A 14,960-nucleotide genomic window follows, 5' to 3' on the forward strand; every position below is an offset into this window, starting at 1 on the left:
GCTCGTTAGTGCGAATGGGAATCAAATGGAAGCATGTGTTGAAGAGGAGAGTACCGTAAAAATAAAACTTTAGACAAGGCTTCAGACAAAGCTGAAACGGCTTGTCACTCACTTAGTGCAGCATTGTTTTCAATTGCCAAAGACTGATGGTGCAAGTAGGAGGTGTGCTGCAGTGGGTGTAGATTAGGTGGGTTTTAAAAGTGGTTCTGGAAAGCCAGAAATTCCACTATCTGCTGGAGTAATTGCTGATTGGCATTAATGAACAAAGCTATGACCCCAGGCAGATCTGTGATGCTTATAAACATGTTATAGGGCTCTAAATGTATTTAATTCTCCATTAAAGAGTAACATTGTGTCTGATTTTGAGCTCTCTCTCTTTCTACTGTGCAATTCTGAATAATGAAAGGCAGCGAGTGTGGAGAGGAGGAGGTTTGTTGTGGGGCCAAGTTGGAGAGAAAAGGAGCAGTGGAGTGTTCCAAATTCTACATCTAAATATTTTTTTTACATTTTTTTGTACTAGATAGGAATTGTCCTTGAGCTCTGGCTGTTCATTTTAACCACCGCATAGACAATTCAGTCTCAGCTGAATATCATAATACCACATTTCTGCTGAAATGTTGACAGGATTGCCACCTTTGTTGCATTTTATACAGTGCTAAATGGTGCTAAATAGCAGCTAACAACCTAAAAATGGGTTTTTAGTGTGGCGTTTCTGTGATAAAACAGTCTTATCTGAACAAAGCAGAGCAGAATTCGACAAAAATCCACGACGAAAGAGTCGGGCTGATGACAGGGATCACAGCAGAAGTCAGAATCCCACAGAGCTCAAAGGCAATACAGCATAAACATGGAAAATCTATTTGACTAATGACCCTTTTAGAAACATGTAGGTGTGTTGTTTTCACTGCCTGTGCATCTCTACTTACCTTAATTCAGCATATACAGCTTCTGATCAATTTAGGTGAATTTTCTTTCTCTAAAATTTATCTGTCATCATCATTACATCATAACTCTCCGGATGCAGGAATATTTGCTATAAATAAGTTGGTCTATTGGTATTCTGGGTACAAATCTTGTACACTGCAGCTTGTCAGCCTTAACTGGTAAGTTTAATTATGGACTTTCTTACTGCTGCAATTATTGGAGCACACTTCTACACCTCAATTACTACTTCAATTAGCATCCAACAGTCAAGAAATAGTGTTAAAGCAACAGGTAGACATTCTGAGAAATACACTTACTCACCTTAGTGAGCTTAGTTTAGCAACAACTGGACGCAGGAGGAAACAGCTAGCTTGACTGTCTGAAGGTAACAAAATCCACCTACCAGCACCTCGAAAGGTCACTAAGCGCCACATTATATGTTCAGAGTTTATTAAACTGTGTGAGATGCTGGTCAAGTACAGTTACTTGCAGGTTGCTGTGTCATGCCACTGAACACGTTACATTTACTTCCACCGACAGAGGAAAACATTCTTGAAACTCTCATCCCAATTTCAAACCAAACACTTCAATCTCACTGAGTCATTAGACACAGGCAGGCAGTGATGCTGGCAGGTCTAATCAGTCCCTAAGTGCCTGTCCCATCTCATTTAACACTTAATCCAGGCCAATCAAACCGACATTAGATGGAAACAGTCTGACCATCAGTCAGTCTCACAGCTCTTCACTCAGCGGGTTAAAAGAAAAAAGGCCTGTTTGGTGTCTCTCTGTGAAGGCCTGCCATGCTACGTGTGACACTAAAAACTTTCAACAGCTGCACATGCTTGACTTAAGGTGACAGAGCTGCAGAATTAACACTTAAGCTTAATTACCCACAAAAGAAAATGTTGTAACTGATCTTTCCCTCCTCTTAGAAGAAAATCGGTGCAAGCATCAACTCAGTGTCAACTACAGAGGTGGTCGAGACTCACTCTCCTGTTCAAGGACACTTCAGCAGGGTGGATGGTTATCAGGCGGGGTTGAACTGAGGTTTCTCAGTTGATGGATGGTCTCACAGCTCGCTCAAACTGCGAGCACCCGCCTGAAAAGTCTTGCACGCCATGTAAATTTAACTGCTTTCAGTAAATCTATATATATGGGGGGAAAAAAGCACTACTGACATCTAGGCGATACGTCTCCGCGCACAGTAACAGCATTATCATCCTCCAGTGACTCAGTGACTTTTCAGATTAAGGCAGGTGGGGAAGCATCACCTACAGTGAGGAAATCGAGGAGTCATGCTTGTAATGTGGCAAAAAGCTCCCAAAATTAAATGACCATACTAATCACATTTACACTGTCATATTTGCAATACTCCAAGATGCAGCATGAGGCTTTTTTTTTTTTTTTTTTTAACTCTCCCCTAAACCACCAACAGGAATTAAATTATTCAGAAATTCTGCAGTTTGCTGCACTGAACCATGATTTTATCAAGGCAGTCAAATGGAAATGTAGGCAACTGTGGCTTTTACATCAGTGAAAAATGTGATTTGTTGGAATTTTTCCATAATCTACAGCACTGTTGCCTATACGTGCAGGGTAATGAGCAACAGATTATGACCGCAGAGACAATGATAATGTACAGCACAATCAGTGATACATGACATGCAACTCATCATAAAGCTGGTGAAACATGGCAGCCACACATTTATTTACAACACAAACAATCCAACGACATATATGAGAGCCAGTTACATTTGTGTGTTGCACCCGTGCACAACATAACACTGATAGAGATATTTGTTTTTTAGTTAACATAAATTTAGCGAGCACGTTATCTATTCTGTGCCATGAAAGCCCCAAAAGATGCCTTTATTCAACAGAACGGCTTGAAAAATGAAAGCAACATGGGTGGGAAATGAATGTTATACAGCAAGAAATAACTGTGTGCGACGGTGCGTGTTGCACTCATCTGTGCAGATGATGTGCTTTTAACAAGGCATATAATTTATATATTATTTTATATTGATGCAAAGAAAGGAGCGACTCAATGCGTTAAATTCGCCCAAAGGGGACAAATCATTTGTCTAAGACTTTGCCTTCGATAGTGTTTTACAAAGTTTATTAAGTTTCCCCGAACTCAACAACTCACAAAACTAAGTGGTGTTTTAGTGGAGTCTGCGGCTGATTTGCTGCGACCTCACATGCAGGTCTTGCTCTGGAGGACAGAGATCCGATCTCAGTGAGGATGTAAATGCAAAGATCGGAGAGTTTATTATCCTGATAACGTGTCTACGGACAGATCACATTTTAAGATGTAAATGGGGCTTTAGTGACACCAGAGAAGATGCTGTAAATCAATTTCTAGGTGTGTGGTTTGGTGTAGCACTGGAGAACAGTTACTAAAAATGTCCAATAGTTTTGAGGACGACTCAAAAACTGTGCAGTCTAAGCTTTTATTTTGTCTTGTTTTGTGGGGAGAGCTGCAGAGGGAATAGACAAAAAAAAAAAAAAAAGATGGCAATTTGACAGTTGGACTGTGAGCTTGATAACTTGACTGGGGGCTCTGTGACAGATGATTCGAATCAGAAAATTTAAGAGGGCCGCGCTCAATGTCAAAGAGTTTACACTGCATTCATTTATTTCTCACTCGCCAGAACAGCCTCGCAGCTCCGAGGAGTCACGGCACTGAACAAAAGAGCCTCGTCACAGCAAAGTCGAAACGTGATTTCTCTTTTTCTATAGCCCCGGGACATCATAGTTTCAAAAGATGTACTAAGAATCATAACCGAGGAGCATTTTTCTTCCAATTCCAACAGCCAGTTAATTACAGTCAGATGAAAGGTGATCAGATCGTCTTCCCAGAGGCGAGCCCATCAAACGAGCAGCCTACAGGCCTTGTCAGGATTCATCAGAATCTCCTCTCCACTCAGCCGGCCTGTGATGACTTTGTCTAGACTTGACTGCTATCCTCTCAGAGACGGCAGGAGTGGACTGTGAAATATTGAGCCCAGAAATATCATCAGATTGACCATCTCCTGGTCTCCTGCTGAGCTGTTCTGTCTGACTGTGATGACTGTCTGGAAGAGGCTAAACTGTCACAATGACAGAGCTGGTGACAGAACTGGGAGTCAAATGCTGGGCCAGGAAAAATGAAATATTACCTTCTGCTATCGCTGCCAGCATGGTGGTGGTGCAGCCCTGTGCCCTTCCCTCCGTCTGGACTTGATCGGAGGAGCATCAGATACTGAACTCTCGCAAATGGCATTTTAAAGGTCCACTCGTAACTTTGCACCACCTTGGATGGTCTTAATGAGAGGAAACTGGTGCTAAAGCAACTGTTTTATTGATTTATTGTTCAAAAAAAGTCAACTTTCAAATTTCAGATTTGCTGCTTCTTCAATCAACACATTAGATCTTTCACAGAGCCACGCTAGCTGTTCCCTGCTTCTTTATCCTAAGCTAAGCTAAGCGACTGCTAGCTGCAGCCTTATATTTAATCTAAAGACATGAGTGTGGTATCAGTTTTCTCATGTAACTCTCAGCAAGAAAGCGAATACGTGTATTTCCCAAAATGTCAAACTTCTCCCTACTGCTTTCAAGCTGAATGTTTCATCTGTTATAGTCACGAATTAAGACAAAAAAGTACCGGCCAACTTCAGACTCCTCTGCAAAAAGACAGAAGAGCTTTTGATGGCACTCATTGTGACTGAGCCTCGCAGACCTGTTTTAAAAAGTGGTTCCACTGTGCAGCAATACTCCCTCAGCTGCTTTCCATAGGTTGATGTAGAGATGGTTGCCATGATCTCATCTGTTACAGCACCCTGAATTAGGCTATATTGTGGGGTGTTTTTACACGAAAACACAGAAACATGTTTTGCTGGGAAACAGGCCAACTCAGCATGCCGCCTGTGTCGTCCAACCCTACACTGTTTATTTGACTACAGAGAAATGATCAGTTTTTGGATGCTGAAAACCCTCCTGCTCTCACCTAATGGTTATTCTGTACATATATTACAAAAATCACTCTTCTCTGAAATCTATAACTGAGGAAAGGGTTCATGGCCAACAAGGTATATACATCTCATTTTGAATTCCTCATCTGCTGCCTGTGTAACAGTGCACACACTCTCTTTCACAGAGCTGTCCCATGGCTACCACTCTTGCCAACAGAGCATCTTTGTTGCTATAAATAGTCAGTTTTCATACTTCCCTCGTGGCCCTTCTTAAAAGTGATTCGTGGGAAATCAATCTATACCTTCTGCAGGGAACAATAATGACGGGTTTTCTCACAAAGCATTTGACAAATCAGTTCCATCAATGCACATTCAGTACATTTGCAATCGTACTTTTTTGTCATCTCCATACACAGATTCTGCATCTGTAGGCAAAGGACGAGAAACATTCTGGTTTTTGCGTCCCAGCAGTACTGACCAATCATGTCCGACCAGTTTTTGGTTACATGAACGTCAGACGATAGCCACTGGGTTGTGTGACTGAGGAGTTCGTAAGATCACCCCCGGATGGAGCGGAGGGTCACAATCTCCCATTAAAACACCTCGACAGTACCATGTGCATACACCCATACACATCCAACCGTGTGTTAACATAAAATAACACTGTCATCTCTCCTCTTCCATCTCCCCTCAGAGCAGATCAGACAGGACGGTGACTCACAGCAGATAGAGCAAAAGGAACAGGAGAGTGAGAAACAGAAAGAGACAGAGAAGACATGAGAAAGACAAACAGAGGGGGAAAAAAAGATGAAGCGAGGCTTAAATCATGTTTAAGAAGATGGTTCATTTGGAGGAGAAGAGTTCTCACTGCCTCCTCTGGGACATGCTGCTTGTCATTTTCAGCAGGAATGGTTTTCTCTGTGTACCTGCAGCCACATTTCTTGGCATCTACACGTATCACACCATTTGCACATATGGAGAGTTAGGGTTAGGGTTCACCGTACAGCATGTGGATTCTAAAGATCCATACTGTCTCTCACATTTTCAAGCTGGAGGTGCTCATACTGTAGCTTATATTTAGTGGAGATATCCAGTATCATTAATTTTGTCAGTTAGTTTGCAAATAAAATAAGAGGCAATTACCAGTGTAATTCCCCTTTGCAATAAAACAGATTGAATAAACAAAGTGAGGAGGGAAAATGTTACAAATGCATAATTAAAAGACATCTACCGCTGACAAAAAACATTCATTACTGTACAGAAAATAACATTTGAACAACCCAGGACACATATTAATTCACTTTCTCGGGAGTGATAGCATGCTTTTTTTTTAACCTTACTGAATATTCAACAACTTTGTCAGCATTAGCAATCAAATCTCATTAACTCTCTGTATTGACACTCACACGGTGCAGAAGAGAATCACTCATTCATTCCCACAGAGACCCAAATTCAAGGCCTCAAATCCGTCACGCATTCCAACAAACACAATTAATGGCCAGTCTGTGGGGGTGGGAAGCTGGTGAGGGATCGTGTGCTCGTAGCTGGTAAGACTGGAAAAAAAAAATCGAATGATTTTGAATGGGTAAAAATAGCTAAGGTTAATCACCAAACAACAACAAAAAGGTACGGAACTATGAAAATGCATTGTGATGGGACGATAACTATACAGGCTTAATCTACAGTTGGTGCAGAATAACAGTGACATCGAGTGATGAAACCGTCAACATAGGATCATATAATGGTACCTTATTATTGGGCAGATGAACTTGTAACATTATAACAAACACCCAATAATAGTCAACACAAACTGTTATAAATTAGTATTTTATGGAGGATTTCACACCTGCAAAAGGTTAGATGTAAGATCTGAGTTATAATTCATGTCTTTATATTTCAGCTGGTGCAACCCCTGCATGTAAACTCTGTCCTAAGTCAGAAATTACGTTCAAACTAGGCTACACTAGTTATAATAATATAATAATCACTGCATGAACAGGAGGGACAGAGAACATCTCTCTGTGTTTGTCTGCAGAGAATGTGTGATTGAAGTGTACAGGATGGGTAGAGTGAGGGAGACTGTCTGCTAGTCGATCAATACAGATGCTATTGTTCTCTTAAAAGAAATATAAAAATGGGTCACCAAATATAGTCTGGCCATTAATACACCTGGGCAGCTCAATGAAAATCTATGAGTGGGAAACAGTGCGATAGAAAGTTGCGATGCTCTTGAATACATGATGAGTGGTTGCTTCTTCTGAAAATACCAAAAACAACGATAACCACAGTAAGGTTTAGTATGTAAATTCCCCCAGAGACAGACTTTACGGTGTATGAGAAAGAGAAGTCATGACATGACGAAGCAGCAGAGAAGAGCTGAGGAGACATTAAGCTTGTTTCTTAGATGCTGCTAACCCGCGACATGCTCGCAGATAAAGTCTCAAAAGTCTTCAAATGTTTCTGTATTTCCACAGATCAAGGGTTTGAATCAGCTGCTGGCCTGAGTTTCACCAAAGATGCTCTAGAACTACAAGATTACCCGTCTGAAGCTGCACCAGTGGGATGAGATGTAGCTTGGCTTGTCCATGTGAAAACAGTACAACACCAAATACAGCACAGATTTCATGTTTGCCCCTTATTTTGCTGCTCCTTTTTATTTGCTATCTTAATATATTTGCTCCAGATCTCCAGATCGCGTGATAATGTGTTGGTCAGAAACCTCATTTTAGTGTCACAATGTGACCTTTAACGTGACCTTTAGACGGGAAATGACTCTACGGGGTCTCTGTCTCTGGTTTCACCATCATGCCTTTTTCCAGATTAAGCGGAGTGGTATTTGTCTGAGAAGCTCTTTCTAGCTCACCGCCACAGCTTCGATCATTTCTGCCTCAATGTCACAGTTCTGTCTGCTCATGAAAAAACATTCACATTTCATTATCACCTTCCTTTTTTTATCACTTGAACGTCTCTTATTGAAAAACACAGCGGTGCAGTGAAATCTTAATGAGGTCAACGCTTTTCTATTTCATTTTCATTTGAGCCTCCTTCTCAATACGATCTACTTTTATAGACTTATTATTGATTGTTCAGTGGGGGGGCTTAAGGCTAAATTGGATTTATAATATTGTATTTCTTCTAAATTCAATTCTAAATATTTACACTATATTTAAACAGCTGTGGTTAAGCTCATGCAGTGACTGCACGAACGGTGGTTGATGCTTTGCATCCCAACAAATGCCATTAGTAAACAACTGCAAATGCTTCAGGTATATTTGCATATGTATAAATGTAAATTTCTAAGTTGGAAAAATGCATTTACACAAGTGCTGCAAGGCCTCTCGTGTGTGTGTGTGTGTGTTTGTGTGTGTTTGGACTCCGTGTGTTGAATGCTGAACGATGCTGTGCAAGTTTCTCTCATGCTGCCTTGTAACATCTCCAGAATTCGGTCTATATTTAGATCAAACAAGCTCTTGATCTCTGAGTGTTCAGCGATTTCTCAGCCCAATAACAATCATCAGACCATCATAGCACCGTCCTCCTGATCCAGCTGGAGATAAAGAAGTCTTTCCGTTCTGAGAGCTCTCAATACAATATCATGCTCGTGCAGCTCCTCATCGTCCTTGCAATCATTAAATTCACCAAATGCAAACTGTTTTTACAGGAGCAAGAACAATCTGTGTTTGTACTTCAGTTTTTGTAATGTGTCATGTATATAAGATATGCAGAGAGGAATATTAAATTACTGCTCATATTGACAGTTTCAGGCAGAGTAGAACACTATGACACAGTTGATGAGTTTTGTCTTTTTTTATATTAGCCAGCTCTTATCATTTTATGCCTCTACACCATGGGTGGGGAACCTCTTTCCTCCGGGCCACACATGGCCCAGGAGACTATTTGATGGGCCTGCAAGGCAATTTCTAAATATGAAAAAAAGCAATTACTTTTTTCAGCGATAAAGAGAATCACCTAAAAATAAAAGACCAAAACCACATTCACGCATCGTGGCACTAGTCAACAAAACTTACTCAGGTGTCGTGCTTCCAGAGAGAAATGTACAAACAACCCTTTCTTTTCTTTTTTTTTTTTTTTGAAGTAAAAGGTAATCCAGTGTAAATTTCTTTGTGAAGATGTGCTTGTAGTGATGAAAAAGGCTAATCTCAGGAGTCATTACAGCTTGAAACATGCTAAACTGGATGAGCTACAAGGATAAATGTGTCTGGATGAAGTTAATGCTCTTTGGTGGAGTCTGGATGGCCAACAAGCAGCTTTTTACAAGACTACATTCTGATTCATAAGCCTGAGCAGCACAGAACAACAGCTGTGAGGTCTTTCCAACCGCTTCAGAGGAAGATAAAGGTATGTTCAGGTACAACACAGAGCAACTTACCATGTGGCACTTTGGAGACTACATGAACTATATTTCTAAATTAACCTGCTGATTGGTTTTCAGACCCAAACAAATGAATTATCAATCTCCTCCTTCATATGGTCAGTTACCATGGAAAAAAAATACATAACCAAGGCTCTCAGCCAGCAGGGATATTTGGCTGCAATTTCAAGTATTTCTCCTTTCGCTCCCATTGCCATTCTGGCTAATTATATACACGTGTCTGGGCTGAGAAGCTTGCGCTGCATTCATGCTACAAATACTGCGTGAACTTATGTGTTTGAGCCAGCAGCAAAACACTTTTCCCTCATATTAATCAAACATGCTTGTAAATACAGATGTTTAGCCAGATTAGCTGCTAGTCTATTGTCTGGCTTCTGCTGCCAGTACGCTGCTGTCCTTCCTCTTCCTCTCTGACACCATATCACCTGTATGCATCAGCCTTCTCACAGATAAAGGGAGGTCCACTCAGCCTCCAGAGGCAGGCCTTATCTCACCTTGGGGCTAATCATTCCTCGGAGACATCACAGTGACAGATCTATTGCCCAATCAGGACACCCCCACTGCACTAATAACACTGGCCCCACATCTAGTGGTAATCAAATGGCAGCTAGCTGTGGACCATAGAAAGGGTTTGCATGTGTGTATGTATGTGTGTGTGTGTGCATGTGATCAATAGAGAGACTCTCGTGTGGGAGTAGGAGAGGCGTTAGATATCAGAGTGAGTTCAGAGGTCAGTCCTTCCTGCAGCCTCTTTAATATATGCCCGTCTGGGTATTTTTTACCAACATAAGATCTGCTGGAGCCTCCCGGTAAGTATCGCAATTCGAAACACATTTCAGAACAGCACCTTTCCGCTAATATTTTTTCCCTACCTGTCAAGTGCACTATAGCAGCTTTTGTGCATTTGTGGCTCCAGACAGCAGGAAGGAATAACTGAAACATTTTATTCTAAATAGCCAGAAAAGATATGTTTGTGTATCCAGTTTCCCCGAGCACTCACTCACCACTGCTCAGGAGACATGCTGCATTTCACTTGTATGTTTTTCATTCATCACTCGCTTCGTGAAGAGGTAATCATACACTAGAGCTGGATTCCATTTCGACAGATCTCAGGGGATGCGCTGCTCTGTCTCGTTGTCCTTCACTTGGAGATTAGGAATGATAAGACAAGCATATTTGTGCTGTAACAGCTTGCTAAGTGTGGCTTTATTCTAAAATCTGGGCTTGCAGGGTTCAATCTGGCTGAAGTAGACATAGCAAATAGCCAATTTTGACCAAAATGGAGCAATAACTCAAAACTAACCTGAATAATAAAAAAAAAAATGGGACAAAGAAGAGGTAAATGGAGTCAGTCCACAACAGATTTGGCACCTGCTGTAGCCTTTTTACGACAAAATAAAACAACTAAAGATCCAAATTTGTCCATCACACTAGAAAAAACCAATATAAGACAAATCGTGAGTTTTCACTGACTAAGACAAAATGTATTTAGTCATTTATGAAGAACACTGGACTAAATCTGACAGCCAATGACTAAAATGTGACTAAAAGTGACACATTTGTGTAAAAACACAAAACCAGGTGTCAAAATTGTAACATAATAACCCCAGTAATGACTGATACATCTGGTGAAAAGGTGACGTTGACCACAGTCTTGCTGAATAATGACAATATCAATCACGATTAGCTCAATAAGTGCTGATGCTGCTGATGACATCACAAACATCACTACAGTATATCATTGCCAGGCATGATGATGTCAATGTGACCTCAGCCTGGTTTGTCATCTGATTGGTCAAAAGTGACATAAGTTTTCAAGGAAGGGCTAACCCACACACACACACATGCACACACACACACACAAATACACCCCACAGCCAAAGAAAGCGTTCTGCATGAGCAGTCTAGAACGGGACCTTCACCCCTGTGTGCAGTCACATGAGCGAGTGAGCACTTACATGCAAGATGCATTTGCATACTCAAATCTACAGCATACAGACACACACATAGTGTATGGACACACTCTTGTGCTGTTACGTTGTGCGGCATGGTGGGAGCATGCCAAGAGGTATCTTGCATTCAGCGGGCCCTGCTGACAGCCAAGGAAAGGCTCACCTGATGCCCAGCCACCTGCCATCTGTCTGCTGAATGATACCGTTTGCCTGCAATGCTACAGGGACCAGCATGAATACACCTGTCAAATATAAACAAACACAGCAAAAAGCACCAAAAAAAAAATAAAGGCTGCAGATACAATGGATACTTGCAACACTGATGGTCCAGCAGCCTTTTGATATACTGGTCTGCTGAGCAATTCAGCTCATCTGCAATGCCTCTCATCTGTAAATCTGCAAATAATGTGACTGATTTTGTTGTTTTTCACCACAGATTTTTTTGATCCCATTCACAGCCTTATATATACACAAGTTGAAGCTGACAGTAAAATCTATTCCTCATGCATTTTCACTGTATTTGACACCAGGAAGCTGCTGCATCGTGTAACAGGGGACCAAATCAGACAAGAAACCCTACCTTTACATCAGAAACCTGACTTTGCTCTTATTGCGTTGGCATTTCCTTCCAGGGCACTAATAAAATATAGGTTTGATTCCTCTATTCAGCTCTGCTATTGAAGCCAAGGCCAAGGCTGCACATCCATAGTTCCATTTTGTCTGAATATGATGATAGGAGAAGCAATCAAGAGGGGATGATGACACTGCTGCACTGAATTAATTTCAAGGTTACACTAAACCGCTCATCAAGGCATCGTAATAAGCATGGGATTTCATTCTCTCAGTGATCTGAAAGGCATCAACCGCGCCGTGCGTGTCTAGGGGGGCTGGTTGAGGAGGAATATCCACCCTCTGATGTTGGGGGGGCGGGGAGATGGGCCAAATTTTTCTCGCTGGACTGCAAGACACGTTTGCTCGGCAACGAAGGCGACACATTTGCACAGATTTTTCGCCTGCTGTTGGAAATAAGAGACGCACGGCACAGAGGCGCCTGATATCTGCCAAAATGCCCTATTTGTAGGGGCGTAAATAAGCGCTCGCGGGCGGTCACTGTTGCTGCTACAGACAGGTGTCTATCAAAAATACCGATATAGATTCTTTATATGCATCCAATACTATTCTCCGCACATCGGAATCTGCTCCATTCACAAAACCCGTTTTCAACGCGAGCTCCGGCGCGTTTCATCCAAAGAGGCTCCCGCGTTGTGACTTGAGGAAGGTCCGAACTTGCCTCAGCAACAGACAATAGCTGCACAGTCCCCGTTTCCTCTCCTTTCTCCCCCCACGGCATCTGCGGGCATCGCTCACACTTACCGTGATGGGCCGAAGCAATATTCCAGAGAGAAAGCGAATCCATCAAAGGAAACGGGAGGAGAAAGAGGCGAAAGCAAACCCGCGAGCACTCCCACTACTAGTAGTACTACTACTCCATCGGCTGAGCGAAGCCGCCGCTCTCGGGCTGTGATGGGGATCACGCAGCGTGTGAGCGCATGAGGATGGATGCTGTGCCTTTCGGGGGGCGGAGACAAGACGCGCACTCGGGTCCGGTGGAGCGTACTTAATTCTGTGTAGGGACCCTGTGCTACAAGCAAGGAGGCTGTCTAGCCCGCATATCCTCAGCCAGCCTGACTTATAGACCCGCAGGTCCGGTAGGAACATCCATTTTCGTCTTTACCTCTCCGTGTTCCACAGAGGCGGCATGAGGCTCTGTTCAACCCTGCTTTATATTCATGGAGCCTCACGCAATCACAGAGGTTTGTTGAGTTGTGGCTGATGTTGATTTGGAAGATTCAATTTTCAGTTTTGGAGATTTTACTCTAATCACATTTGACATTTATTTGTCAAGGAAAATGTTTTTCGTCATGTTTTCCTTCATATATTTCTCTCAGTCAGACAATTGTGGAGCTCTAAAAGTAAATCATTAGATAAATATATTTATTTGACTGGTATTGAAAATGTGAAAACAAGTAGTAAATATTAAAAGGTACACACATCAAGTCCAAAGGTCCTGTGTTCATAAAATTGTGTAAAATTGTGAAGAAATGTCTCTGTCTTGCCTCCAAACCTTTATAGGAAGAATTTGCTCAGAAAACAACTACAGGCAAGTATGTGAATGACACATGCAGAACAAGGTTATATTCTGATATTAGTAAAGATTTTACAAGCTGGTTTTATGATTGGTTGATTTACGATATTTGTCCAGCACACAGGGCAGTGACAGTCAAGACTAATTGTTAAAAGTTGATGTGGAAGAGCCTTTAAATGCAGTTCATGCTACATATATAGAAAATTGTTTACAAAAAAAGTTAGTGCTTGAAAGCTAATGTCACGTTTGCTTATGTATTAATGGCTTTTTAAGAATTAGCACATTTCTGACTGTTGGCATTTTTATTGCACATAGTCATGGTGGTTGTTCCACCCTGGGTCCGTCCTTGATCCACCACCAGTGCCCAAATTTCAATATTCTTTCTTCCGTATTTGGACAACATGGAAAACCAAAGTCCAGGCTCAAAGTCACAGCTCCATAGACAAATGGGTGCTATGTCACTGTTAGTGTGCTCACTGTTTTTTTGTTTTTTTTTTAAAGTCACTATGTGTAGGAATTGACCATTTCTGACTTTGGTGCCATCTGGAGGTGAAATTGGATGGATTTAGACCCAAAGATAGACTGTATATAGCATATGTGTGCTAAAATCACATATGACTATTCCAAATCAAGCCATAGTACACATGATATAAACAGAAAAAAAAATATCATGAGTGTTTCCTCTATTTTTATCACACAATCTGGCATCACACACAGACACAAGGACAAGGATTTAAGGTCCATTCCCAGTGAAACCAGCCAACTGTCATCTCTGTTTCCCCCTTTTCTTTATCCAGTTGTTGCTCTAGCTTATTGCATAATACATCTTGTCCCAAAGGACTCTCAAAGTCTAAATCTATAGTCCCACCTCTGTGACCCTGCTAGTTGTAGCGTTAGCACTGTGAGTGCACTGCTGCCAAAACTGGGACAGACACGTTGAATTGAAACCACGGTGCCCATCTCTGCTACAAGAAATTACTGAAGAAACACTGGTGTGTTCAGTGATCTAGATTCAGGGAGCACGCTACATTACACTCTGCGCTCAGGCTCCCCCGCCTCCGATCCTCTGCTTTTTCAGCCCAGATCTTTCTCTCTCCCCTCCCCTCGTCTCTCATCTGTGGCCTTCAGTCAAATTAACAAAAGTGAGCAGAAAAACTGATGTTACTGTAAAATGAAGAAATGTGCAGTCAGCACAAGTTATAATTAACAGTAGTGCTGAAGTGGTCTGCAGTGTGTCGGATGAATATGATCAAATATAGGGTGTCCACTGGATCTTAATGGGGTAACAAGAAGATAGGGCTTGTGACTGGAGGGTTGGGGGTATGAGTTCCCAGAATATCTGGGAGAATGGTCAGGGACAGGAATCGCAAACTCCTATCTAAATAACTGCCAAGGTTCTCTTGAGCAAGGCATTTTACCTTGAATGACTGTGCTTATTTAGCTGTGATAAATGTAGTTAAGTAGAAGTAATAAGTAGCATAAAGTGGAAATGCTCTAAAGTACAGTTACTGACTGGCAGCAGCACAGTGTAGCACCAATGAACCAGCAACCACAGTTGAGAAAGAGTAGCATTACATGTTTCCTGCATAAGC

At 41.8% G+C, this 14,960-nt stretch overlaps 2 protein-coding genes across 3 annotated transcripts in view; one reads left to right on the forward strand and one right to left on the reverse strand.

Annotated features, from left to right (window-relative positions):
* Positions 1 to 12,734, reverse strand: part of plppr1 (phospholipid phosphatase related 1) — a 45,878-nt gene extending 33,144 nt beyond the window's left edge. The window contains exon 1 of the mRNA XM_076757465.1: positions 12,597 to 12,734. The gene's annotated coding sequence lies outside the window, so the exon portion shown is untranslated. The remainder of the gene's footprint in view (positions 1 to 12,596) is intronic.
* A 135-nt stretch (positions 12,735 to 12,869) lies between these two features.
* palm2akap2 (PALM2 and AKAP2 fusion) overlaps positions 12,870 to 14,960 on the forward strand; it is a 100,201-nt gene continuing 98,110 nt past the window's right edge. The window contains exon 1 of one of the 2 annotated variants that reach the window (XM_076757460.1): positions 12,870 to 12,931. The gene's annotated coding sequence lies outside the window, so the exon portion shown is untranslated. Of the gene's footprint in view, positions 12,932 to 12,969; positions 13,037 to 14,960 lie in introns of those variants that run through there. The other variant, XM_076757459.1, reaches the window with a different exon arrangement.

The sequence above is a fragment of the Chaetodon auriga genome, chromosome 19 (genome assembly GCF_051107435.1).
Source record: "Chaetodon auriga isolate fChaAug3 chromosome 19, fChaAug3.hap1, whole genome shotgun sequence".
NCBI classification, from domain to species: Eukaryota; Metazoa; Chordata; class Actinopteri; order Chaetodontiformes; family Chaetodontidae; genus Chaetodon; species Chaetodon auriga.